Source organism: Hypanus sabinus, chromosome 22 (genome assembly GCF_030144855.1).
Source record: "Hypanus sabinus isolate sHypSab1 chromosome 22, sHypSab1.hap1, whole genome shotgun sequence".
In the NCBI taxonomy this organism is placed as follows: Eukaryota; Metazoa; Chordata; class Chondrichthyes; order Myliobatiformes; family Dasyatidae; genus Hypanus; species Hypanus sabinus.
The window spans coordinates 62,354,645-62,368,566 of record NC_082727.1 but is presented as its reverse complement, the minus strand read 5'-3'; the positions used below and the strand labels follow the sequence as shown (position 1 = coordinate 62,368,566).

Genomic DNA, 13,922 nt, shown 5'->3' with positions numbered 1-13,922 from the left:
TTGGCTCACTTTTCTTCTTCATGTAAATTATCATTTTGAATTAACTTATATTTATTTTTATTATATATTATTTATATTTATTCAGAGATCACAAATTTTTTTTTTGCTTTACTATAGCCTAATTTAATTTCAGCAAACTTTAATGTAAAATCTTGCAAGCCTTTAGAAAAAAGGCAAAGCAAAACATAAGCGTCAATAAGATTCCTGAGCCCTGCAACGTCCACATCAACCTTGTGCCTATGCCCTCTGCTTGAGACATCAGAACAATTCTCTTGTATAGAAACTTACAAACACCTTGTGAAAGGACAGCTAGTTAGACTATTTCTGTTTCACTTAGGTTTTCATGGGATCTTGACAGATGCAACATTGACAAGATGTCTCCTCCTGTGGAAGAATTTAGAATGAAGGAACCACCATTGAATTATAAAAGGTTAGAGATCAGATCAAATACTTTTTCTCAAGATGATCATCAGTCTTTGGAATTATCTTCCTAGAAGGGTGATGGAAGCAGAAATTCTGAATTTTTTTAAGCGAGGTAAACAAGAAATAGATCGAAGGCAATCTAGGGATGGGGATACAGTTGTGATAAGGGTAGGGGGAGATGGGGGGGGGTTAAGGGAAATGCATAATTGAGATGATGATTAGATCAACCATAACCTTATTGAAAGATAGACTAGACCCAAGTCCTGCTCCTAAATCATATGCTATTCTACATAATCTGAGTTTTATAACAATCAGATTAATTAACCAAAGGTCCTGCTTATAAATCCTTGCTGATAATTGCAAATTAACCCATGCTCTAACATTCCTGAATTTCATCGTAGATAACGGGTGTCTAATTTGACTAAAATGAACTGAAGTTATGGAGGAAAAAGGAACTAGTGCTTTCCCAGAGAATATGACGAATAAACTCTTCTTGGGCTTCCAGCCAGGTACAGGTATCGATTACAACCAATGTTTCAGTTACAAACTCTGCCATCTTCTTCAGGGATGATACCTGTGCAAGTATAGTCCAGTGGTATTTATATTCCTGTATTCAGTCCCCACTGATCAGTTAATCTTTATCCAATCAATCAGGTTTTTGCTCTCCCACCTTGTTTACAATTGAATTTCAGTTCTGACTTAGACTTTTGTCTTTGTTAAAATTCTTTTCCTCTACTCTTATTTCAATGGCTTCTTTTACCAGTCAGTCCCAAAAGCCATTGGTGCAGCACAGTAGTTTTGTGCTACTGAAGTCAATCCCATGGCCATTATGAATGCACTGTTCTGCTTGCGTCGATTTCTGTGAGTAAACCAAATGGATACACATCCTATGCTCTTTGATCTGGGTTTCCACCATATATCCCGTCTGGCTGACATCAGCTGCTCTGCATTCACAAGGAACCCTGTAAACTCCAGCCAACCAAAGTCCCAGGTCATCTTTGACCCAAACAAGCTGTGATTTGAGCTTCCTTACGAGTTTGTGGATGTTATTAATCTGGCATTTCTTCAGGATCCTGACAATCCTTCTAGAAACTGTAGAAATATAGGGAAGACAGGCGGTAGCAACAGGTACCCCTCAGTGTTAGGTTTCCTGATATTTCTGTAGGCTCTTTTAAGGGTCCAATTGACTTCTTTCACCTTGTAGCCAGTCTGTAGGAACATCATGTGTAATCATCTTATTTCCTCAGTGAGACTCTCCAGGTCCGAAATAATCCCATGACTATGTTTGTTCTTCGCAAATCTTCCAACAGAAGAGGTTTACCATTGTTTTCTTCTGGGCAGTGCCTTTACGATTGATAGTGATCCCAACCATTCTCTTCAGAGATTGTCTGGCTTTAGTGGCTGCATAGTCACAACTTCTGATCTGCACCAGCTGCTCATATGACCATCCACCACCTGCTCCCATGGCTTCATGTGACTCTGATTGGGGAAGAGGGGCTAAGCACTTTGCCCAAGAGTGACCCATGTGACTCTGATTGGGGAAGAGGGGCTAAGCACTTTGCCCAAGAGTGACCCATGTGACTCTGATTGGGGAAGAGGGGCTAAGCACTTTGCCCAAGAGTGACCTGCAGGCTAGTGGAGGAATCTCTTTTGGCAGACGTATCTCCACCCCACCACCTGGGGCTAACTATACCAATCCTATTGACCAGCAGTTGGCTCATAGCCATTACAATGATAATTCAAATGCTTCTCCAGATGGTTATTAAATATTGTTAGAGTAACTTTCTCCATCACTTTCTCAGGCAGTGTATTCTAGTTCACCTCTGGGCGAAAAGCATTCTTCCTCAATTAAAACCCCAATTTCTCAATTTAAACCTATGCCACCTGGTTTTAGGCACCTCTTCCATGAGGAATTCTTTCTATGTGCCCTACCTTGTGACTCAAGTTCAAGCTGTGCTGTTGGATACACTTCCTGAACATGCAGTTGTCCAGGACACTGGAACTAAATGTATCCATAACCTCCCACATGGTACTCGATATGCATTCCACTCAGATTAGGAGTCCAACTTGCCCCAATAAATTACACAGTAGAATGATTTTAGAAAATACTGTACAAAACAACTATTTAAATACCACCTGATTTGTTAGTTGCTTTGCAGCAAAGACATATTAAACAAGATTCCAGGTTTAAGTGGGAGGAGGTTAGTGCAGGTGAAAAGAGATGGGGCCAGGTGAGGCACTCAAGGTAAACTGTTCACGTAGGTTGTCAAAATACTCCAGAAACAAAGTGAAGGTAATTAAAACTCCAAACTCTCCTCATTATAACACATTTACCATACAGGTAATACTATCAGAAGTGTTCGACAGACAACACAGTCTGAGACCTGAAACACTTTTGTTTCTCTTTGCACCGAAGCTGCTTGACTTGTTGAGTGTTTCCAGCATTTCTTTTTATTTCTTTCAGATTTCCAGTATTTGCAGCTTGTTTTGATTTCATTTACCCTATTGCACATGATTTATAGCTTCCTTGCCAGGAAATCAGGTTAGACACTGTCTCCACAACAGGTATTTTAATTCTCCTGGGCAAATCTTAGATGATAAAAATAAAAACATATTTATGGCAATCAAAATTTATATATGCCTACCTCTCTAAAAAAGACATTCACTGACAAAACCCTCAAAATGCATTAATTTTACTAAGTTGTTCAAAATTATGGGTGGATTTTTTTCATCAGTATAAACATCCTGCAGAAAGTCTTCAATGCAGGGCAAATGTTGCTTGGAAGCACAAAAGCATATTATAGGAAAACTGAGCAGTGCTGAACAGTAGACTGGAATGAGGCTATCATCAAAGCCAATAACAGGCAGTAGGGAGTAATTTTTGCTGCTAACAGCTCAAATGACCATAGATTCCTTTTTTTTTGTTGTAGCAGAGGTGAAGAAAATGGCAAAATTCTGAAGAACAGACAGATCAAATCTTCTGATAGCTCTCTCCAGATAGATTTCCTCTCAGAGACATTTGTTCACAAGGTAGAAAGATAGATGGATCTTTCAATTGTTATAGATTTACTTTTGAATATTATTTTCCCTTCTTCAAACCTATAGGATAACTAGAAACTTGCATATTCACAAATGTTTGTAACTATGGTGTTGTCTGTTTCAAAACTGCTGCACACAGCCAGAATGTAACTGTTTGCACATGGTTAAAGATGGATGCTACAGTTGGCCCTCCTTATCTGCAGGGGATTGGTTCCGGGACCCCTCGCTGATACCAAAATTCGCGGATGCTCCAGTCCCTTATACAACCTGTCTCAACGCGGTGGACCTTAGGACCCAGCAGAACCCCAGACCTTATTTAACCTGTCTCAGTGCGGTGGACATTAAGACCTGGCGGCAGAGATCTGAATCCACAGTGCTTCTGTTCGCGAAAATAATCACGAACACGATTGAAAATAAAGTGGAAATAATAAAGCGATCAGAAAGAGGTGAAACACCATCGATCATTGGAAAAGCATTAGGCTACGTCGGTCAATGATCAGAACAATTTTAAAGGATAAACTGATAAAAGGATAAACTCTGCCCCGATGAAAGCTACAATTATTACTAAGCAACGCAGTGGTTTAATTATTGGGTTTTGGGGTTTTGGGTTTTTGATCCTCCACACCAATCCAGCACGGTGGAGAGCGCACTCGGGGACAATCTGTCCCGAGTCCCAAGAACTTCCGTTCCTGAGCCCGGCGATGAAACGTACATTCTTACGTGTTTTATATGCATAGAAAGGTAAAATATATAATAAGACAAATGTTGGACTAACTGACGCTAAATAATACTGGATGTACCTGTTCCGACTTACTTAATAAGAGAACTTTTTCGATCCCGATCCACGATAACCCACGCACATCCACCCGTATAATTTAAATCATCTCTAGATTACTTGTAATACCTAATACAATGTAAATGCTATGTAAAATGGTTGTTATACTGCATTGTTTAGGGAATAATGTTAAGGAAAAGAAGTCTGCACATGCTTGAACAACAAGTGCTGGAAGAGCACTTCCGGGTTTTAGTGATTGGTTGAATTCGCGGATAAGGAGGGCCGACTGTATGGTGCTTCAACCTTGGGAAGGTTCTGGGCAAATGTATCTCATAGACAGAGATGCAGCACAGAATGGGATCTTCCTCCAACTGAGCTTACACCCACCATTCAGTATCTGTGTACAGTAATTGTGCACTAATCCTACTCCAATTTCTTAAGGTTTTCCTCACATTTCCATCAACCGTCCCCTCCCCCAACTAGATTCTGCCACTCATCTGTACACTAAGGTCAACGAAGTACTCAATTAACATTCCAATTTGTAAGTTTTAGGGATGTTGGGATGTTGGAGCATTTAGAGAAGAATCATGCAGTGATATAGGGAAGGTGTAAACAAGTATTGAGTCTGGAACCCTGGAGTTGAGGCATGCTATATCACCCGTATTTATATCCTCCTCTCATTCACTCATTGTCCAATGACATGATTTGAAAAGTTTTAATGGTCATTAAAAAGCAACACCTGTCACAGACAGCATACAATTATACAGTCTTGTTTCTCCAGTCATTTTTCAACAGGAAGTTAAAATTAGAATTATGGATGGTAAAATTCACATACAAATGTTATATGGACCTCATTCCACAGCTGTATGCATTACTTTGTTGAAAAAGAATACCTTTTTATTTAAGGCCTACAATATTGTCAATGTTCCATGCAATTTCAGAAGAGTGTATCTTTCTTTTTCCAATATTTTTATTAAATTTCATATACACAAATACAGAATTCATAAGGATACTTATTATTAATCAAAATAAGAGCACAAAATACGCTATATATAAATCACACTGATAAAATCACGGTATCCCATATTCATGATCAATCAAATAAATAAATTGAATTGTGAAATACAATAATAATATAGTTACCTATTTATAAAAAAAATCTACACCCACTAACAAGACAAAGCTGGTTGGTAAAAAAAACAAAGAGAAAAAAGAAGAGTACTTTACCATATAGTGTTTTATAATAATAGCCTAGATATATATTTTAGTAACAATAACAATTCAAAGATTTTAGAATAGTTCAGAAAGGGTCCCCATAGTGTTTGAAAATCTTGGTTAGAATCAGAAATTGAACAACGAATCTTCTCTAAATTTAAACATGACATAACATCACATAACCATTGAGCATGTGTGGGGGGGGGGCAACCTCCTTCCATTTAAGCAAGATCACCCTCCTAGCCATAAGAGAAATAAAAGCCAGTACCCGCGAATGAGAAGACTCCAAAATTATAGTTCTTTCCACAACAATATCACAATACCAAATAAGGCAGTTAAAGGACTGGGCTTAAAACTAACTTTACAAAGTACAGAAAAAGTTTGGAATACATCTTTCCAATATTTTTCAAGGCTCAAACATGACCAAAACAGGTGAATTAAAGAAGCCTCTCCATTGTTACATCTGGAAAGAGAACATCTCAATAAACCAAAATGTTTTCTACACTGTAACCAGATCCTCAAAGTATGTTTAACCACCAAACTGTCAGTTTATTTAAAGATAAAGGAAGAGAGGTTCCAAGAAGAGAAATAATAGAAAATTTCAGAACTGAGTTGGCTTCCAAAAAGATCCATAATTGGACAATCCTCACGATTAATACAAGATAACCAGAATGTAAGATTTGTTATATTAATTGCCCAATAATATAACCTAAAATTGGGTACATCAAAGTCTCCATTCTTTTAAATTTTTTTGAAGGGGGGCTTTACTTAATCGGGGTTTTCTGTTCTTCCATATATAAGAAGAATCAAATCTAAAGAATAAAAAAAAACTTAGGAATAGAACTAGGTAAGGCTTGAAAAAGATATATAAATTTAGGTCAAATATTCATTTTAATAGAACTGATTCAACCAAATAAAGCTGAAATGAGAGGTGACCAATTAGAAAGTGTCTTTTTCACATAATTCATTAAGGTTAGAAAATTTTCTTTGAATAGGTCTTTATAATTCTTACTGATTGTTACACCCAAATATGTAAATAGTTTTCTTACAATTTTAAAAGAAAGATTAATATCAATTGGTAACAAATTACTTAACAATTCACACTTATGTAAATTCAATTTAAATCCTGAAAATTGACTAAAATTAGTCAGTAAAAGAAACATAGAGGGTAAAGAAGTTGTAACATTAGATATAAAAAGCAATAGGTCATCAGCATAAAGCAAGACATTATGAATAGTACCTTTCCTTAAGGTACCGGTGATATCTTTAGACTCTCGAAAGGCAATTGCTAAAGGTTCTAATACCAAATCAAAAAGCAAAGGACTCAACGGACTTCCTTGTCTGGTTCCACGCTGGCGTTTAATTGGTTTGGAAATCTGAAAATTAGTAAGGACCTGAGCAGAGGGTGATAAGTAAAGTAATTTAATCCAATGAATAAAATTGGGCCCAAAATTAAATTTTTCTAAGGTTTTAAATAGGTAATTCCATTCAACTCTATCAAAGGCCTTCTCCGCATCCACAGAAATCACACATTCCGATATTTCCTTAGATGGAGAATACATAACATTTAACAGTCGCCATATATTAAAATGGGAATATTGATTTTTAATAAATCCTCTCTGATCATCAGATATTATAGAAGGTATAATATTTTCCAGTCTACAGGCCAGAACTTTAGATAGGATCTTAGCATTAACATTGAGTAAAGAGATTGGTCTATATGAAGAGCATTCAGTGGGATTTTTATTCTTTTTAAGAATGAGCGAAATGGAAGCTTCATAAAAAGACTATGGCAACCTAACCATCCTGAAGGAAGCAGTAAGGGTAGAACATAAATAATGTATAAGCAATCAAGAAAAGGCCTTATAAAATTCTCCAGAGAATCCATCAGGACCTGGAGATTTCCCAGAATGCAATGAATGTATTGCCTTAGTAATTTCCTCCCAAGAAATAGGTTGATCCAACTGCTTTTGATTATCTACCGAAAGTCCAGGAATATTTAATTGGTCTAAAAAATTGTTCATTGCAGTATTATCTTTAAGAGAATCAGAGCTATACAATTTAGAATAAAATTCTCTAAAAGTGTCATTTATTTCAAAATTGTCAATTGTCATATCACCATTGGTTTTGCAAATTTCTTTAACTTGCCATTTAGCTATAGAGGTCTTCAATTGATTAGCCAATAGTTTACCAGTTTTTTCTCCATGTATATAGAATTGATTTCTATCTTTTAAAAGTTGGCTTTCAATGGATACATTATATCATATTTAGTTATAATTTCAAGATGTCTTTTGTATAGTTCAGGGTCTGGTGCCTGATATTTCTGGTCTAATTATTTTAATTGCTTAATTAAATCAGTTCTCTCTTTATTAGCTTTTTTCATAATATGTGCAGTATAGGAGATAATTTGTCCTCTAATATATGCCTTAAAAGTGTCCCAAATAATAAGACTAGAAGTCTCTTCCAACGTATTTTCTTCAAAAAAGAGAGTAATCTGATTCTCCAGAAATTTTTAAAAGTCCTTATCAGATAACAATTTAAATTAAAACGCCAAGATCTGTTCATATGAGTGAAACCAGGAAGCTTTAAAGATAGAAATACAGAATGGTCAGATAGAGCTATTTCTTTATATTCAGTGGATTGAACTAATGGAATCATTTAACTGCCAATAAAAAATTAATCAATCCTGGTATAGGAATGATGGACATGAGAGAAGAATGAATACTCCCTTTCTGCTGGGTGAAAAAAACACCAAATATCAACAATATCACACTTCGTTAGAAAGGATTGAATAAATAAAGCTGATTTATTAGGCATGGCTAATTTAAGAGAAAAATGATCTAATACTGGGTCTAGACAACAATTAAAATCTCCTCCCATCACTAAAGAATAAAAGCTCAAATCTGGCAGGAATGAAAAGAAACACTCAAAAAATCCTGGATCGTCCACATTGGGAGCGTACACATAAACAGATACAATTAATTTATTATCTAATTTCCCTGACACTATGATAAATCACCCATTAGGGTCAGAGACAACTTTATGTTGAACAAAATAAGTTATATTATCTATAAAAATTGAGAGCCCTTGAGATTTTGCTCTGAATGAGGAATGAAATTGTAGACACCTCTACTGATTAAAAAGGCATGCATTGGCACAACTACGTACATGCGTTTCTTGTAGAAAAATAATGGGGGCCCTTAACTTTTAAATATAAGCAAAAATCTTATTCCGTTTCACAGGATGGTTTAACAATTTCACATTAAAAATAAGTAAATTAATATTTTGATCCATTATAAATTCTAATTAACATAAGAGTTAAAAGATCTGACCATAAATTATTAGAACCAGAGAACGAACCATAAAATAAGGTACTCAAACAGGTAATTTGGATGGTAGCCCAACCCAACTTACAGAGAAAAAGGAAAAAAGAGATCCCACCCCCCTTCCCCTCCCAAAGCCAAAAAGCTGGCCAAGGAACAGTGGGCATGTTAAACCCTACAGACAGCCCTCCCAAAGAAATCCTGCTGGCAAAACTCCAATCCTACAAGATTATTATGTTCCTACCAAGACAAAACAGAAAGAGAATTTAGATCAAAAATCCAAAACATAAGATTTAACATTTTAACAATTCAAAAAATATATATAAAAACCTCAAAAAGAGAATAAAGTAGTAAAAAATATCAAAGAAAATATTAAAGAACAAAATATATAAATGGTCAAAATGTAGGTTTATTAAAACCTTATTCAATCCAACATTAAAGAGGTAATTTCTCTGGTAAGAGATATAGCTCAATTAACCTTCTGCTTTCAAAAACTTCTCTGTGTGTTCAACCGATCCCAGCCATTTCTGCACACCATTTTTCAGAATGATTCTAAGATCTGCGGGATAGCAAAGGGAGGGCTTAAACCCTTTATTATAAAGCAGCGACATGACCTGTTTGTACTAGCATGTTCAGCCATAACCTCCGGTGTACAATCTTCCACGAATCTCATCATCTTCCCTTTGTAATCAATCATTCCTACTCGACGTGTATGACGGATTAAAAGCTCCTTAGTATGAAATTCATGAAACATAATGTAACCGATCTGGGATGCTCTCCTGCCTTTGGCTTGGGGGCCAGTGACTGATGGGCGTGGTCCAACTTGGGCACGGATGGCAATAAATCAGGGAATAACTGCTTCAGAAAACTTGCAAAGAACTCCGTGGGGTGGGCACCTTCAATTGATTCTTCAAGACCCAGAATACGTAAATTATTCCTTCTGCTTCTGTTTTCCAGGTTGGTAATCTTCTTTGTTAATTTTTCATTAGATAATAATAATTTTTTGCAGAGCTTACTCATGTGTTCTCTCATGTGTTCCATCATCGACGACGTTTCTTTATTCTCCTTAATTCGCTTTTCATGTTCAATTAGAGTTTGTTGAATAGTGTCCAGCTTGACATTGAGATGTTGGAATTCCTCAGAGAGTTCTGTTCTTTGCTTTTTAAGGAAATCTCCAATTGATTCCAAAGTGGTTGGAGAATCATCTTCTTTTTTCTTTTGCAGAGGCTTTAGTCTTTCTCAAAGACATAATAGAGCAATATTAAGATTTATAATAAGGTTTCAAAAAACTGGTAGGAAACAAAAAGATAGATAAGATAGGAGCAAGTTCAAAAAGATGTTAGCCCATTGGCTACCAGCAGAGCTCTCCAGAAGAGTGTATCAAATAAAACTTCACAAACTGTCACTTTTTGTCAATATTGGAGTAGGTCATGCGAAAAGGATGGACTCTAAGAGGTGTATCAATGAAAAGAAAAAAAAAAGGATAAATGAATCAATGTGGCTTTGTTCAAGTTGGAATCCAGACAATAGAATTCTGATTACCTTAATTTTGAGGTCACGTTTTGAGGTCTACAATCTAAAATTCAACATTAACTTCTGGAACAAGCATAGTGATGTTCTTTTCAGAAACATTCTACGGCATTTTTAAAGTAATATTGAGAAAGATTCCCACTATTTTTCCATTAGTACTACTAAACAATATGAAACTCTTCATTGTTTAGTATGGTTTCCATGAATCGTAGCTTCCATTAGAGATTCCAATGAAGTGTGCAATAAATTTTAAAGAAAACTATTTTAGGAATAACTGTTTTCTTTTAGTCACTCCAAAAGGTTGCAAATATATGCACCTTGTACATTCTGGTCCATTCAATTGCAAGGAAAATAAAATACATTTCACATCAAAAAAAGACACTGAAAATAAACATTCTGAGTTTAATTTCAAGGCATGGTGCTTCATAAGGATTCAGAGTGTAATGGTGTGGGATCTAATTTATTTGATGTTGAAACCATTAAAACAAAACAGTATCCTTTTCCCCCAAACAGTCATTGGATCAGTAAGGCAGAGGGATTAATTGGTGGATTTGGATCAGCTTTTTGTTCAAATTTCAGTTCCAGGACAGGCTACATCATTGTATATGCTTTGTTCAGATGGCATTTTAAAGGAAGGACATTCTGCTTGTTGCCCAGGTGAATGAAAATTGTAGCATGAATATCGATTTCTCCTTTCAATTATTGTTTTTTTTTTCTTTTTTCATTACCTCTCCCCCTTCCTTCTTTTTCTATTCCCCACTCTGGCCTCTTACCTCTTCTCCTCATCTACCTATCACATACTCTTGGTGCCACTCCTCCATCCCTCTTCTATCCAGTCTATACCTTATTCTCCAGTCCTTTACCTTCCCCAGCCAGCTGGCTTCACCTATCACCTTCTAACTGGTCCTTCTTCCCCTTTCACTTACTTTCCAGACCTGAAGAAGGATCTCATCTCAAAAAGGTGACTATTTATTCATGCTCATAGATACTGCCTGCCTTGCTGAGTTCCTCCAGCATTTTGTGTTTGTTGATCTGGATTTCCAGCATCTGCAGATTCTCTTGTGTTTATGTAAAGGAGAATTCCCAGTACTCATTTCGAGATTTTCATTCCATACAAGGTTAATAAATTATTTACTACGATGACAGTTTCCAATTTTTGCTTAAAATAGGTTTATAAAAAATGAAGGAGATGCAAAGTACACTTTTGCAGTGAGAATGTGAAGAGGGTAAGGGGTACGTGTAGAAGGGGTGGGCGAGGGGTAAGTATAGCAAAATATGTAGACAGGACCAGGGAGAGGATGCATCATTGGGAATGACAGAGAAGAGGTAGTTAAAATAAGATGCCAGACAGCATGTGGCAACCACAAAGAAGAGGAACCTTGCAACCACAAGACAATGTGTTTGGCAAAGTATTTTGAGCTATATACCTATTTCGAGTGTTTTTCTTGTGTCCACACCCATTCCAAGTATTACGCTTGCGTCTATGCTTATTCCGAGTATTTCGCGTGCTTAGCTATGCAATAGCCAATCAATTGATGAATTTGAATCGGTAAACATATTTGCGAATGTAGTACCCTGCTTTTGGGTATAAGTATGACCTTTGTAAACCGACAAATTGGGAGTTGGTGACCGTACGCCCGAAGTGCGTGGAGCTGCGAACTCCTCTCTGAATAAAAACCGTTTCAGAGGTAATTTCGTGTCTCTGGTGTTTTTCCTCAACTGAGCAGGTTAATAATTTCAATTGAACAGCAGCATTTGCCGATTATTCTGTGGTTATTTAATGGGATGTTAACATTCATTGGGAAGAAAATAACAAAACTTAGTTACTACTGTTTCTTTATAACAAAATAGTACTTAACCATAATTTTCAATTTTGACTCCTCCATTCGTTGGGGTCAAGCATGGGTATTACATCCCAGCTGTCGACGTGATATACAAGCCAGGGATATACAATATGGAGAGCAAGCCGTTGCCCATGCAGCAGGATCTCCCCTCTCCAGGCAGTGGATGAATCCAAAGGAACGGCAGAGACGGATACATCTGGTAATATTAAACCAGGTAAGTGTGCAATTTTCAAGCAAACAAATAACAGGAAAGCTGTCACTGATGTCGTTCTGTTTCCAGGAGCTGGGTGACCAAGCTGGTTCACCATTTGACAACTCGGAGGTCAGATGGGTCATTACCGTGCCAGCAATATGGAAGCAACCTGCAAAACAATTCATGAGACATGCAGCCTACAAAGTAAGTTAGATATGTATACAGCAAGCCTCAGGGGATAAGATCCAGGGTCCTCTGTTGGTTGGGGTCAATCACAGACGTTGCATTCTAGGTGTCAAAGTCAATACGCAAGACAGAGCAGTACAACACAGAGAGAAAACTGTTACCCATGCATTAGGCTCCCCCCTCCACACAGCTGATGAATTCAAAGGAATGGCAGAGACTGAAACGGTTTGACACCAGTGGCATTGCAGCATTGAATGTAGGACTGCCTTAAGGACTCCAGCTCTAGGCTTTTCCTTGACTTTACTCTTGAAGACTTCTCTACGTGTGGGTATAGTCACAAGGCAGCAGAGGTTTAAGATCAGAGTTTTCCTTCTCTTAAGTGAACTGGCAAACAAAGCTGACGAGCTCCATCTGCCCAAAATGAGTACAATAAAGGAAGGGAAAGAAGTATAATCATTATTATTACTTTACAATGTAAATATTCAATACAAATTTGAGGTGACCAGATTTTGCTTTTGCCTGCAGCAATAAACAATCATTAATTTTAATAGTATCTGTGGGAGATAAACCAAAATACTATTTAAAAATAATTTTCAAAGTTGAAGCCCTCATTTGGTGGGGTTGACCATGAATGTTGTGTCCCAGCTGTCTATGTGATACGCAAGCATTCCATTCCATTCTTGGACACATTTCAGAACTACTGCCAAGGCAATCACAAGGTAAAAGAGATCATTCACTTTTACAGCATTAATACAATTATGATAACTTCCACATTTCTATCAACTGAATTGAATTGAATCGACTTTATTACTTACGTCCATCACACACGAGGAGTAAAAATCTTTACGTTACGTCTCTGTCTAAATGTGCAATTTATAGTAATTTATAATAAATAGTATGTACAACAGATAGTCAATATAACATAGAAATACAGTTTTGTCAGCATGAATTAAGCAGTCTGATGGCCTGGTGGAAGAAGCTGTCCTGGAGCCTGTTGGTCCTGGCTTTTATGCTACTGTACCGTTTCCCGGGTGGTAGCAGCTGGACCAGTTTGTGGTTGGGGTGACTTGGGTCCCCAGTGATCCTTCAGGCCCTTTTTACACATCTGTCTCTGTAAATGTCCTGAATCATAGGAAGTTCACATCCGCTGATGCGCTGGGCTGTTTGTACCACATTCTCCAGAGTCCTGCGATTGAGTCAAGTACAGTTCCTATGCCAGGCAGTGATGCAGCCGGTCAGGATGGTCTCAATTGTGCCCTTATAGAAAGTTCCTAGGATTTAGCGGCCCATACTAAACTTCTTCTACCGTCTGAGGTGAAAGAGGCGTTGTCATGCTTTTCTCACCACACAGCCACGTACAGACTACATGAATTACTCAGTGATATTTATGCCGA

The 13,922-nt window shown here is 37.1% G+C and overlaps 1 protein-coding gene and 1 long non-coding RNA gene across 2 annotated transcripts in view; one reads left to right on the top strand and one right to left on the bottom strand.

Annotated features, from left to right (window-relative positions):
- Positions 1–978, top strand: part of LOC132379677 (uncharacterized) — a 28,161-nt gene extending 27,183 nt beyond the window's left edge. The window contains exons 3-4 of the long non-coding RNA XR_009507504.1: positions 338–430; positions 825–978. This is a non-coding gene — a long non-coding RNA (uncharacterized LOC132379677). The remainder of the gene's footprint in view (positions 1–337; positions 431–824) is intronic.
- atrnl1b (attractin-like 1b) overlaps positions 1–13,922 on the bottom strand; it is a 1,024,737-nt gene that overhangs the window by 405,798 nt on the left and 605,017 nt on the right. The window lies entirely within an intron of this gene.